Source organism: Crocodylus porosus, unplaced genomic scaffold (genome assembly GCF_001723895.1).
Source record: "Crocodylus porosus isolate Cpor-Errol unplaced genomic scaffold, CroPor_comp1, whole genome shotgun sequence".
NCBI classification, from domain to species: domain Eukaryota; kingdom Metazoa; phylum Chordata; order Crocodylia; family Crocodylidae; genus Crocodylus; species Crocodylus porosus.
Window position 1 is genome coordinate 16,523,483 of NW_017728931.1, and position 13,591 is coordinate 16,537,073.

The following is a 13,591-nucleotide window of genomic DNA, read 5'->3' on the forward strand; positions in this document are numbered from 1 at the left end:
AGGGGAGGCCGGTTGGAATGAAGTTGTAGTAAATATAAGTATAGAGAGCGTAGATATGCTGTCTAAGCTATGATGAGAGGCAGTCGAGAAGTGGAGTCTCCGATGTTTCTTCAGTTACAGTATGCCGGATACAAAGGGGGTCTGTTGGTTCATGAGCAAGCCCTTGCGTTCCAACACTGGAACTAGTCCAATGCTAGGTGCGGCTGCCGGCTCCTTAAGTCCCAGAGCTGGTCAACAGCTCATAAATGGGATATAGAATACAAACTGTAACGCGGTGAGTCGATTGTCGATTGTCGGGTTTTCGAGGCCTTTGTTTTCGCTGGGATACGCCCAGACGGGGAGGCTGAGAACTGGTTTGCAGGGTGATCAGGCCTACAGAGTTTTCCAGTTGTCGTCTCTGCTACTTCCTGCCTCTTTGCCTCTTTTATAGATGTTGGTTGGACTGCCTCTGTGACACTAACTATGATATAAGCTAAGTATACAGGGATAGGATAGTTTCTTTTCAACAGTAATTGCTAGGCAGATTTTCTACATAAGTTTCGTTTCTGCAGAAATGACACTTCTAGATAAGAAATTAAATTTACAGAATGCACATGTGTAGCTTAATGCCAGCGGAGAAAAGTATAAAGCGCTCATTTTGATTAACAGTCAAGACTTCAAGGTTACATAAATGTGAGAGTGCCGCGCGGCAGTTATACAGAGAAAAAGAATAAAACAGTTACATAGTAAAGCTTTTAATTTCTTTTTACCTGGAGAAAAAAAGTGTATGATGATGCACTGCACTGTTTGCACCCCACTTTTCAACATCCTAGATGTGCCCATAGTAATAGCTATGGCAGTTATTTCGGTTGGCAGGCCACTTAAGTTTTGGTGAGCTGTTGAGGGTCGCACACACAAAATCTTTCAAGACATGTTAACAAATTATAGATAAAAAACAAAAAATCATATACTAAAAAGCAAACATCTATTATAACATATTTTAATTTAATTTAATAATATTTTTCATCCTGATTTGTTTTTTTGAATAGTGTATATAGAGACGATTACATCTATAGTTCTACCATAGGCAAAATATGAATTACTGACTGAGAAAAGTAGTACTTTTTCACAGTTCACACAGCGTTTTAATAAAAGGATGTTTGGTGTTGCTATCAATACTGAAGAAATATCATGAATAGAAAAAAAACTCATCAAAACTAGTGGAGAGAAATTTTTGGTCAGTTATGAACTTGCAGCTGTGACCCACGCACTCTCTAGTGATGCATACAAATCAGTCAACACTAGAGTCATAACTGCAATCATGCTATAGTTTCCTGCAACCAGACTGGTTAGGAAATCAGATTTTATTAGCTGTTTTGGTGATCTGTTATTTGATTTGTTTATAAGAGGCCTTACACAAGACATTAGGAGCTCTGGAACCCAAGATCTTTATCATAAATAAGGATGGTATGTATGTCCAACTTTAACTTGAAGGCAAATGTGACATCAACCTGTTTCTATGCCTCTGGGATGAGTCTGGAGCTGCAAAGCAAAGCCCACCTTGAAACATGAGAGCCAAGGAATAAGAAAGGAGGTCTCCTGAGTTTTCAGTCCATCATTATTTCATCCTTTGCTCATGCCTTACTGAAATTCAGTGATCAGAATCTTTTTTATGGGCCCTGGGATGGTGGGGATCCGGCCTGAGGCAGCACAGCCCGCCCACCATCCGCTCGGAGGCACGCGCGCGCCCGCGGGTATGGAGCTAATGCCGGAACCGGGAGCAGATCTTTGCAGCCTCCTACCTGCAACCGGCCCAGGCTCTGGGTAGCTGCTGCCAACCATGGAGACCAGCCGCCCAACCGCTTGCTGGGAGCAGCCCGGGCTTTGTGGTTGGCACCAGCTGCCTAGAGCCCAGGCCGGCGGTGGTGTGCCAGGCAAAATGGTCAAAGAACGTGTCTGTCTTTTTGTAGGACGGGGATTTCCCCAAGGCTTTTATACAGGTGACAGCCTGACCTAGCTCTGATTTGGCTCCGCGGGCATCCAGCGACTGCGTACGGACAGGAACGTGTCCTGAATTTAATTCTCGCTTGACTAAGGTGTTCAAGTGCTGGTGATCTCAGAGGTTTACTGGCCGGACTCTGATAACCCGATCATTTTTTCTCTGTCAACCGACACGAGTGCAGGCGGCGCCCGCGGCTGCTTTCTCGGGGGTCTGCTTTGTTTAGTTGATGACCTTCCTCTCCAAATCTTTGGCTTTCAAACCCACCCAGTGCGAGAGCTCTGCCCTTACCCAGGGAGTCTCAGCAGCCTCGCAGCTCCGCTGCCCGCTACGGCTAACGAAGATCTGCTGGCTTTGAAGCACTGTTCCTTTAAGGAGCGGGAAGAGAGGAGCACGCTGAGCGGTGACGTCATAATGGCGGAGCCTGCGAAGGGGAAGCGCGTTTCTCTTGTGCGGCTGCGGGCTAGGCCGGCGCAGGCAGCAGGGGGCGCCTCGGGCTACATTCTTGCTGGGGGTCGTACCAAGGTGAGCGGGGGGGTCGTGCCATTCCTCTCCGTCCTATGTCCGGGCGTCGGGTATTGAGCTAGAACCTGTGCCCCCTCCCACGTTAGGGGGACCCTGGTCCTCCCCGGGTGTTTCATGCGGTGCTGTCCCCGGCAGCATCTTTGTGAAGAGGGGTGGAGCAGGGTGAAGCACAGCCATGCGCACAGGGGTGTCAGCCTCTTGTGAGGAGCCACTACAGCTGCAGGGCAACAACCAGTGTGGCAGGTCACAAATTACCCTCCTGCAGTTCCCGAGTGCTACACCAGGTTGCTTCCCCTGCCTGATCTGCTGCTATGCTTGCCAGGGTGCTCCCAGCTTTCTGACCTATGCTCTCTGGCTGATCTGCTGCTCAGCTTTCTGCTCCCAGCCCCATGGTCCCTGGCTGCCCAGCTTTCTGCTCCCAGCCCCATGGTCCCTGGCTGCCCAGCTTTCTGCTCCCAGCCCCATTGGTCCCTGGCTGCCCAGCTACTCGGCTTTCTACTCCCTGCCCTGTGCTCTACTGCTCTGCTTTGTGCTTCTTGTCCTATCTCCTGCTGTGCTGCCTGTTCTTTCCCCAGTCTACCATGTGCTGCACACACAGGCTGCCTGTGCCAATTGTGGTAAGTTGCTAACCCCCCCGCACTAAAAACTCAGGTATCTGGGTCCTGGAGTAGAATCTAGAGCGAAGTGCCCAAGCTCCTCATGCAGTGCATGGGTAGAATGAGGTAACTCCACATAGGGTCCAAAAGAGCCAGCCTGTTAAGTCAGCTGAAATCAGCATGATTGGCTGCAGCTAGCTAACAAAAAAAAAAAGCTCCCAAATCCCACACCCTCTAGCCCTGAATGAACACCTCCAGACTGCAAGGAGGTACCACCCTCCACAACTGGAAACTTTCTTTTAGAGGTAAGTGTCCCTGCTCCAAGGATGGATTTAACTCATGTAATCACCTGTAATTTCTCATGGCTATTTAATGTAAAACAGAAACCGGATTGGAGGCAGGGATTAGAACCCAGATCTGGCCCATCTCAGGGAATGCCCACTGGGCACTCTCACCTTCTTTGCCTATTGAATCTTGAATTCTGGACAGTGGCCAGGTCCTTCCCTAGGAAGAGAGAGATTTGAACCCCCTCAGGGGAAGGAAGGAACTAAAAGTGGATCTCCCATTTGCTCACAGAGTGTCCTAATTACTAGGCTGCTTACAGATGTGAAAAAAGTCTAATTAAAATTCAGCCTGCTCCTGCACTGAGTGCAGAATATGCCCAGAAGAGGCAGCATGTTACTGTGGGATGTGCTCACTGGTGGAGACTGGAGGGCTGGGTGAAGGAGCTCCAGTAGGAGGCAAGCAGACTGGGAGCCATCAGGAAGCACGAGGAGGACATTGATGCTTACTGCCAGACACTGCACCTGGAAAAGTATGACACTGAGACCAGGAAGAAGAGCAAGTTCCAGCAAGATGCCCCTAATGACATAGCGTGGAGATTGGTCACATCAGGCCCAAAGCTACAATGTCTGTCAGCCACTCCACCAATAGCCCCACATAACAACTACCCAGCCCTCACACCATCAGTGGAAGAAGCATTTGCATTCTCTGCACCAAGGACAAGACAGGAACAGCCACCATCAGAAGAAACGTAGGGTGATTGCAGTGGGAGACTCCTTGCTGTGAGGAATAAAAGGTGCTATTTGTCATCCAGACCCTTTGCTCCAGAGGTCTGCCAACTAGGAGTAAAGCCACTCTGGTCTTGGTGCTGACCAAAGGGGAAGACATGGTAGGTGACCTGAAGATTGGAGGTGGTCTGGGTGACAGTGATCACAATTTGATTAGATTCACCATCCACCAAAAGGCTGGGAATTTTATCAGCAGAACAGGCATCCTGGACTTCAGGTGGGCAGACCTTGGCAACCTTAGGAGTCTAGTTGGTAAGGCCTTTTGCAACCAGTAATTCGATGACCTGGGAGCCACAAGGATGACGCTTCCTCAAAGCAACTATTCTCACTGCTCAAAAAGAGGCTATCCCTATGCAGTCAAAAAGTGGAAGAGGGGCCAAGAGGGTTGCCTGGCTCAACAGACACATTAGGGAACTTCTCAAAAAGAAAAAAGCAGCGTACATGCAATGGAAAAATGATTCAGCATCCAGAGAAGAGTACGCTTACACAGCCAGGGTCTGTAAACATGAGGCAAGGAAAGCCAAGGAAGGCATGCATGGAAATGAAACTGGCAACATAAGTTAAACACAACAAAAAATCCTTCTATAGGTACATAGGGAGCAAAAAAAAAAAAAATCAAGCTCCACTGTGGTACCCCTACTGAATACGGAGGGGAAGCCCACAGTTGACCCCCATGAAAAGGCAGAGCTCCTTAATACTTACTTTGCATCAGCATTTCTGAAACTGGGTGAGAACTCATCACCTGTCCAGAGGCACAGAGAATATGGCAATAACAGTAGTCCACATAAAATCAGTCCTGAACAGGTGAAAATACTTTTAGATCATATGGACATTTTCAAGTCGGCTGGGCCAGACTGCCTGTATCTGAGTGTTCAAGGAACTGGCTGAGCTCATAGCGGTGCCCCTGGTGAGGCTGTTCAAAGAGTCGTGGAACTCAGGAGCGGTCCCAAACGACTGGAAGATGGCTAACATGGCATCCATCTTTCCTTTCTTAAAGAGGGATGACCCTGCTAACTATAGACCATTCAGTCCTGGGAAAAATCGTTGAAAAAATAGACAAGGAGGACATCAACTACAAGCTCACAACTGGTGGGGTACTGAGAAGCAGCCAGCATGGTTTTGTTGAGGGGAGGTCAGGTCTAACAAACCTGGTGTCCTTTTATGACCAGGTAATTAAGCAGCAGGACATGGAACAGGAGGTGGACATCACCTACCTAGATTTCAGCAAGGCCTTTGATAGTGTTTCCCACAAAATCCTCTCAATTAAGTTGGAGAGTACTGGCTTAGACCAGGCTACAGTGAGGTGGGTTGGCAACTGGCTCAGCAGCTGATCTCAGTGAGTGGTAACTGATGGGGTGGCCTCATCCTGGAGGGCCATCTCCAATGGTGTCCCCCAGGGATCAGTGCTTGGGCCTGTGCTCTTTAACAACTTTATCAGTGACCTGGATGAGGGAGTGAAAAGTGCAATGATTAAGTTTGTGGATGACACCAAGCTGTGGGCATATGTCCAAGGACAGGACAAAGATCCAGGATGATCTTGACAGGCTGTTTCCTATGGGCTGAACGCAATCAGATGAAGTTCAACAGGGACAAATGCCGGGTCCTTCACCCTCACCATATCTATATGATGGGTGGTGGTCCACTAGCTGGCACTACATCCATAAGGGACCTGGGGGTGACAGTTGACCAGAGGATGAATATGAGCCACCGGTGTGATGAAATCTCCAACAGAGCAAATAGAACTCTGTTGTGCAGTAGCAGGTGTGTCACCAATAGATCCAGAGAGGTGCTCCTCCCCCTCTATTCAGCATTGGTGAGGCCACAGCTGGAGTACTCTGTCCAATTCTGGGCAGTGCATTTCAAGGAGTATGTGGACAAGTTTGAAAGGGTGCAGAGAAGGGCCAGCCACGTGATCAAGGGCCTGGGGGGATAGGCCTTATGAGGAGAGACTTTGGGATCTGGTCTTGTTCAGTCTGAGTAAAAGAAGGCTGAGGGGTGACTTGAGAGCCACCTACAAATATGTCAAGGGAGAACACCACGAGCTGGGAGAGTAACTTTTTGATGTCTCCAAGGTAGCCTGGCCCTTGGGAACAATTCTGTGTGCTTGTGTGTTGTTTGTTGAATGACTCCTGGCATGTCATCTGAAATTTATTTACCAAAGATGCTTCTTAAAGTTGTCTCTATAGTACTTCATAGAAAGAGGCTAATATCATTATAGATGTATTACAAAATGCCTGCACAATGTAGTACAGTTAGATCTGGTCTACCCCTAGATTTTTGAGTTGGTATTTCAGTTAGGATGTAGTTTTTTCCCCCACCTGATATGGCTATATCATCACTGGAACCCCTAAGAATTTAGGAGCACAGATAAATATATATGTTATTGGTATTCCCTTCTGCACAGGAGTAAGCTACAGTCTTCAGTTATCTTTCTTTTGATATAATGGCATCCATACAAAGGGAATAGACACTTAATTATACCAAGACAGTTCAAGTAGTGCAGCTGTTATGTAGACAAGCCTTTCTTCTGTATTCTGGGTGCCCACAGGAAAGGTTCTGGGTCCCCTACCTTCCTCCTGGAGATGTGCTCTGGTTTCCCAGGTGAAGAGAAGAGATATCCCATCCCAGCAGTTGGCATAATGAGAATTCCTTTCAAAACCTGGGTACACAAAATCAGAATTGTAATGTCCCTTCCCTTAAAAAGCAGCAAAGCAGTTTCCTATAGCAGTGGTTTTCAACCTTTTTTGGTACTGGGACCCACTTGTAAATATCAATGGCCAGCCCTGACCCAGTGCCCCCCACTCCTAACCCGCGGCCCCTCACCCCCAGGCCCTAGCCCCCTCCTGTGTGGGGCAGTGGGGGCAAAGGGGCAGCATTTGTGGGGGAGGCCCCAAGCAGCCCCTCACAGGCTGGAACTCTGCCAGCCCACAAGGAAAAAGCCATGGTTTCCCATGTTTTTCTCCCTTAAAGGAGAATCTATTTTTAAAGGTTGTTTACGACCCATGGGTTGAGAGACGCTGTGCTAGAGGTCCACTGTACAAGGGCACAAATGATCTTGGTTTGTTTAAGAGCAGCTTGACTGAGAGTGCTTGATTTAATAGATATGGTATGTGACAACCAGGAGATTTAGAGTCTATAAACTCTGCCATTGACTTGCAGCATCACCTTTGCTATGCAAGTTGTTTTACCCACTTCACAGATGATGAACTAAGGCTGAGAGAAAACTACCGTATTTACTTGAATGTAAGATGGCCCTGTAATAATCAGATTCTGTACCTGGAAAATTATATCAAATTTGTAATTTTTCCAGGTACAGAATCTAATTATTGGAGGTTTGCCTTGAGTGTATCCTCCTTCCCACTTCTACAGCAGGGAAAATAAATCTGAGGAGTCAGGTAGTTCCTTTGCTCTCTGTTCCGCCCCCTTCCCAACTTTTTCTTCCTGCACCCCTTCTTCTCCTCTGACTGTCAGACCCTGCTCTCTCTCAGGACACACAAGTGACGGCCAAATTTGAAAAACAATGAATTTTAAAAAAAATGTCTGTGGTAAATTTACAGTGGGCACTCCTGGACTTAGTTCATTCATAATTGATGCATTTTATTTTTTTTTGAAACTGCTGCAAGTTTTAGCATAGGTACTCAATAAACACCGTTTTAAGCAGCACTTTTGTATCTACTTGTCTATAGTACAAACTACGCATAATACCAGTCCAAAGCCATAATTCTAATATAATAAAAGCCTCAGTCTGTCTATCTATAATGCTTTATTTACACTCTGATTTGTTGCCTCGGCTCCTTGGAGGCAGCAGGGGCGTGGGGTGCTGGCTGCTCAGCACTAGCTTCACTGCACCCCACACTGCAGAGCACCGCCATAGCAGTGGGACTGGGGCTGGAGCCCCCCTGTCCTACTTTTTGGATCCAGGGGCCGGAGTGGGCCCCCCATCCCATAGCCCAGGCTAATTGAAACCTGGTGGGACCCGACTCACAACTGGGTAGTAGGCATTGAAGGTTGTAAGTTGTACAGATGGAATAGAGTGGGGGGAAAAAAAGGGCAGGGAGCGTTGCTTTCTATGTTTAAGGAGCAATATACATTTTCTCTCATCAAGATGGGATCAGAGGAGGGCCAAACTGAGGTACTGTGGGTTAGGTTACAAGAGGGTTGGGGGGAAAGGGACTTGGTAGTGGCAGGGTATACTATAGACCGCCACACCAGGAGAATGAGATAGACCTGGAATTCTCCAGGCAGCACTCAGAGGCTGTAGAGTTGAGAGATATGTTTGTCATGGGTGACCTAAACTACCCTGACATCTGCTGGGAGGAGCAGTCAGCCAGAACTAACCACTCATGTAGGTTCTTTACCTGCATACAAGACCTCCACCTAAAGCAGGAGATATACGATCCCACTAGCAGAAACACCTTGGTCTTGGTACTGGCTGTGGGGGATCTGCAGGTACAAGGTAACCTAGGGGATAGGGACCATCAGTTGATTGAATTCACTATCTGGTGATGGGTGGGAAAAGTAACCAGCAGGGCAGAAGTGCTAGACTTCAGAAAGAGTAACTTCAGAGTGCTTAGGAGATTAGTTAGTGGGGCATCCAAGCTCAAGAGCATCGACAAAATGGGGGTCCAGGAAGGGTGGTCGTTCCTCAAGAAAGTGATCATTTGGGGACAGGTGACAGCAAATCCCACTGCATAGAAAAGTGGGAAAAGGGGCCAAGAAGCCCTCTTGGATAAACAGGGAAATCCAGGAAAGCCTAAGGGCAGAAAAAGGGGCATACAGGCTGTGGAAACGGGGTAGCTACCAAGGAGGAGTATACCTCCTTGGATCGCACTTGCAGGGAATCAGGAAGGCCAAAGCAGGATTAGAACTTAGGCTGGCGACAAAAATTAGGGACAACAAAAAGTCCTTCAGGAATATAGGGAGCAAAAAGGAGGTGCAGGGCAGCATAGGACCCCTGCAGGATAGACAAGGGCAACTGGTGACAGGAGGGACAAAGCAGAGCTCTTCAGTGAATTCTTTGCCTCTGTATTCTTGAACACGGATCTAGATACATCTCCTAAATGCATTACTGACAGAAGCAGGAGAAACACCAGCCCACCAACTGTCAGCGCTGACCTAGTAAAGAGACACTTGGAGGGGCTGGATGTATTAAATCAGTGGGACTGGATGAGCTCCATCCAAGGCTGCTAAAAGAATTAGCCAGTGTCATAGCAGAGCCACTGGCACAGTTGGAAAAGAGCCATTGTGGTCCCTATTTTCAAGAAGGGGAGGAAGGAGGATCCAGGTAACTGTAGACTGGTTAGTCTCACCTCTATCCTTGGGAAAACCCTCGAAAAAATTATCAAGGATCACATTTGTAGGAGTCCAGCAGGTAATATAATGCTGGAAGGCAACCAGCACGGGTTCATGGCAGGTAGATCCTGCCTGACTAACACTGTTTCTTTCTATGACCAGGTCATTAAATGTTTAGACGCAGGAGTCGAGGTAGATGTCATGTACTTGGACTTTAAAAAGGCCTTCAAGATGATATTCCATCCTATTTCTATAAACAAATTGAACAGCTGTGCCATAGATGATTACACGGTCATGTGGGTGGCAAATTGGTTTAAGGGTCGTATCCAGAGAGTGGTGGTAGATGGGTCGGTATCGACTTGGAAAGATGTGGGCAGTGGGGTCCCTCAGGGCTCGGTCCTTGGGCGGTGCTGTTCAATAGCTTCATCAGCGACCTGGATGAGGGCATGGAAAGCATTTTGTCCAAATTCACAGATGACGCCAAACTTTAGGGTGAAGTAAACACATTGATGGGAAGAAACTGAATCCAGGCAGACCTGGACAGGTTCAAGAAGCAGGCAGAGAATAGGATGCAGTTCAACAAAGACAAGTGCAAAGTGCTATACCTAGGGAGAGGAAATCACCAGCACACCTATAGGCTGGGGGAGAACCTTCTCAGCAGCACAGCAGCAGAAAGAGATCTTGGAGTCATTGTTGACTTCAGGATGAATATGAGTCGTCAGTGTCACAAAGTAATTAGCAGAGCTAACCACACTTTAGTAGGTACATCATGAACGGGTCTAGGGAAGTGATGCTTCCTTTCTATGTGGCACTGGTCGGGCCGCAGCTGGCGTACTACATCCAGTTCTGGGTGCTGCAGTTCAAGAGGGATGTGGACAACATTGAGAAGGTCCAGAGGAGGGCCACTCATATGGTTAGAGGCCTGCAGGGAAGGCTGAGGGACCTGGACCTTTTCAGTCTTTGCAAGGGAAGGCTGGGTGGGGATCTTGTGGCAGTATAAAAATTCACCAGTAGGGCAGCAGGGAATAGGAAATGCTCTGTTTACTAGAGCACCCCTTGGAATAACCAGGAACAATGGCCATAAGATGATAGAGCTGAAGTGGCAGGGGGGAGGCCAGGAGCGGCTGCGGTGCTGGGCTGAGGCAGGAGGTGGGGGGAGGGGTTCAGATGCAGGCCTCTGCTCCCCCCCCGCCCCCTCCCCATCATTCTTGACAGGCAATTTGCTAGTTTGCTATATAGCTCATTAGGCTGGGCCCTTACAGTCAACAGCATTTTAAGCCATGGTGACCTCACTGTTTTGGGCCCTGTTTGGTGATGTTTGCCAAACAGTTAAGGCTAGTGAAGAAACAAGAATCACTGGAAAAGGAAAAGAAAGGCACAGCTCAGCTGTGGGGATGTAGAGGAAGCTGAAATGTATCCAGTGTAGTGGATTAAAATTAAGAAGAATCTTCTTCATAGGAGCAGACAGGTTCAGCACACCAACAGGTAACTAAGCATATTCAAGCATACCCACAGAACTACAAATTCCCAGTAGGGAGACCTTATTTAATGTGGTGGAGACAGGGGCAGTTCTACAGTTGGAACATCTACTTCAGTTGTAAATCATAACAAAAGAAAGAAAAAGAAAAGGCCCAGAGGTAGTATGTGGGCAGCACTACAGTCTTGTCTCATTTTTTGAGCAACTTTTCTGGAAGACTTCTGCCATATATCGTTAGGCTTTGGGACACTTGTTTGAGAACCCCAAACATCTAGACTTTTCCCCAGGAAAGGGAAACTTTCACTGGGTAGGAAGGAAGAAGTATTTGTGCAAGTCAAACCAGGGGGATGGGAAGATGCTTGGGAATCTGGGTCACAGGTTATGAATCCGGGACTCCTGGTTTGCGAGACTAAGGGCTCAAGCAGTTGAACATTGCACCCAGGCTCCCTGTAGTTGCTGTCAGAAGGGACTTATAGACTGGCGGTGGCCAAGCCAGAGGCAGGTGAGCAAACGTCCCCACTTGTCCCCTATCCTGAAAGGATCAGGCTCTGCTATTTGCTTATCCTCACTGCTCTTGTTAGTCTGGGTGGGTCTGAGAATCTGATTAGCATGAGAGGTGTAGACTACAGTAGATTTTCCAAGAGAATGGATAGTGCCTGAGTGTGCATGTCTGGGGGTTTAATTTGTAAAAAAGCAATCTACCTAGGTATAGGACTTTGCTTTTTGCAGTTTTGAGATTGTTCTTACCCAAGTTCTTTCTACATTTTTGTTAGAGCATTGTGCAGCATTTCACTATGAACACAATCATAGCTATTCAGTTGCTGGTACTAAGCAAACCATAGGCTCTTTTCATTCAGATTTTACTGAAGAGCAGCCAGTTCCTCCTATATGCTAACACTGGATTTCTGCCTGGTCAAGGAAGAAACCTGGCATCAGCTTTCACAGCACCTACTTTATAACATTCACATGCATGTACAGCAGTAAGATGGCTTAGTACCAAGAAGTAAACCCCTGGAGCTGTATTTATCCCCTCCACGACTAGTTTAACAGAGCTGGTATCTTATTTCCCAACACATTGTGTTTGGTCCTGCTGCATATTTATGCAACCCCACCTGCCAATATACTCCAGTTTTTTAAAGAAGCTTGGAAAGTGTTTGTTAAATGCACTAAGATGAAATTGTCCATTAGTAGTTTCACTTGTGCTTATGGGGCTCGATAACTTCTCTAGAAGGAGAAATAAAGCTTCTTAATTTATTTATTATGTAGAGAGCATGCTCTCTTATCCTTCTCTGCTGGGAAAGTTAATCTAACAATATGAACAATCAATGTTATTAATAGTACATTAATGTCTGAAGTTGAGAGAAAGTCAGGTCAGCACAGGAGTTGGCCTGATGCCATTCCTTTCTAAGGGCCTCTGAATGCGACAGGCAGGTTTAGTGGGAACAGATCTCAGGTTATCTGGATTTGTCTAGTTTTCATGAAGGCTAGGTCCAGTTGAGCCTTAAGAAACTATGTTTGTTTTGTTTCCAACAGAAGGATCAGGATCTGGGGTGTCTTGCTGTGCTCACCTGCACAGTACATAGATTGGGGAAGACTCTAATCACCCAAAAGCACATTTAGGTATCACGGGCTTGAAAACTGGATTCTGACTTTATCAGTTTTTTGTTTGGCTTAGTACCTACAGGGGAGGGAAAGAGAAGAGAGAAGTCAAATGGCAGAATTGATATGCACTTGTGGCTGCTTTTCTTGCAGCTTGTTATCCCTTATTCTGATCACATGCCTTGAGTTCTAAAATCAAGTCACACTTAGGGGAAGAAAAAAACCCACTTGAGCTAAAGGAGAATCCCCATTAGTAGGCCTGTGAAAATAGGGAACTATTTGATTCAGATTCCGCTAATTCGGATGCCAGAGATTCAATTCGGCGAAATCACTTCGGAAGATTCAGAGCTGATTTGGAGATTCAGCCACTGAGTATAATGGGGAATGAATGAAATATCTGTAACTTGGTTCTTTTTGACCAATTCAGATGAAACTTACAGGGATGGTAGTCTCTCCTGAGAGCATGAAGCCTGCCAAGCTTAAAGGTGATAAGTTTAGGGGTTTCTGGGAAACTGCACCTCAAAATCCTGAAAGCAAAACTCATGCCACGTGTGCGTGTTAAGCCATAGTGGGGTGAAAACTTCAGGGGTTGTAGCTCTTGCTGAGGCCACAAAGCCTGCCAAGTTTCAAGGAGATAGGTGCAGGGGTTTCTTGTCAAATTCATTATGCCCTATGGCTGAATATCCAAATTGCCAAATCTTTTCCAAATCGATCCGGAAGCTCCAAATTGATTCAGAAAGCTTAAAGCTTCTAGTGATTCAATTCAGATTAATAGATTCAGCCTCCAAATCATCTGAATCCAAATCGCAGTTCAAAGTTTTGCACAGCCACTAGGTATTAACAGTAAAATGCTATTTATCACAGTTTTGTAGTTCAAATTGTATCCACCAGAGGGTAGCGAGCCCTGGTAAGAGCACCATTTGTGCTTCTCTGTACTGAAATTCTTTTCTGTGCATCTACTCTTAATTGGAGCTGGCAGCCTACCTTATCCAATTACGAAGTATTTTGTTTAGATTTTTTATTAAATGTTAATGTTCTCTGCCTTGTTAACTTG

General features: G+C 46.7%; 1 protein-coding gene across 2 annotated transcripts in view; it reads left to right on the plus strand.

The window, feature by feature from the left end:
* The first annotated feature begins 2,376 nt into the window (after positions 1-2,376).
* The window catches only part of CDPF1 (cysteine rich DPF motif domain containing 1), a 33,941-nt gene continuing 22,726 nt past the window's right edge, over positions 2,377-13,591 (plus strand). The window contains exon 1 of one of the 2 annotated variants that reach the window (XM_019544280.1): positions 2,377-2,503. The gene's annotated coding sequence lies outside the window, so the exon portion shown is untranslated. Of the gene's footprint in view, positions 2,504-3,048; positions 3,405-13,591 lie in introns of those variants that run through there. The other variant, XM_019544281.1, reaches the window with a different exon arrangement.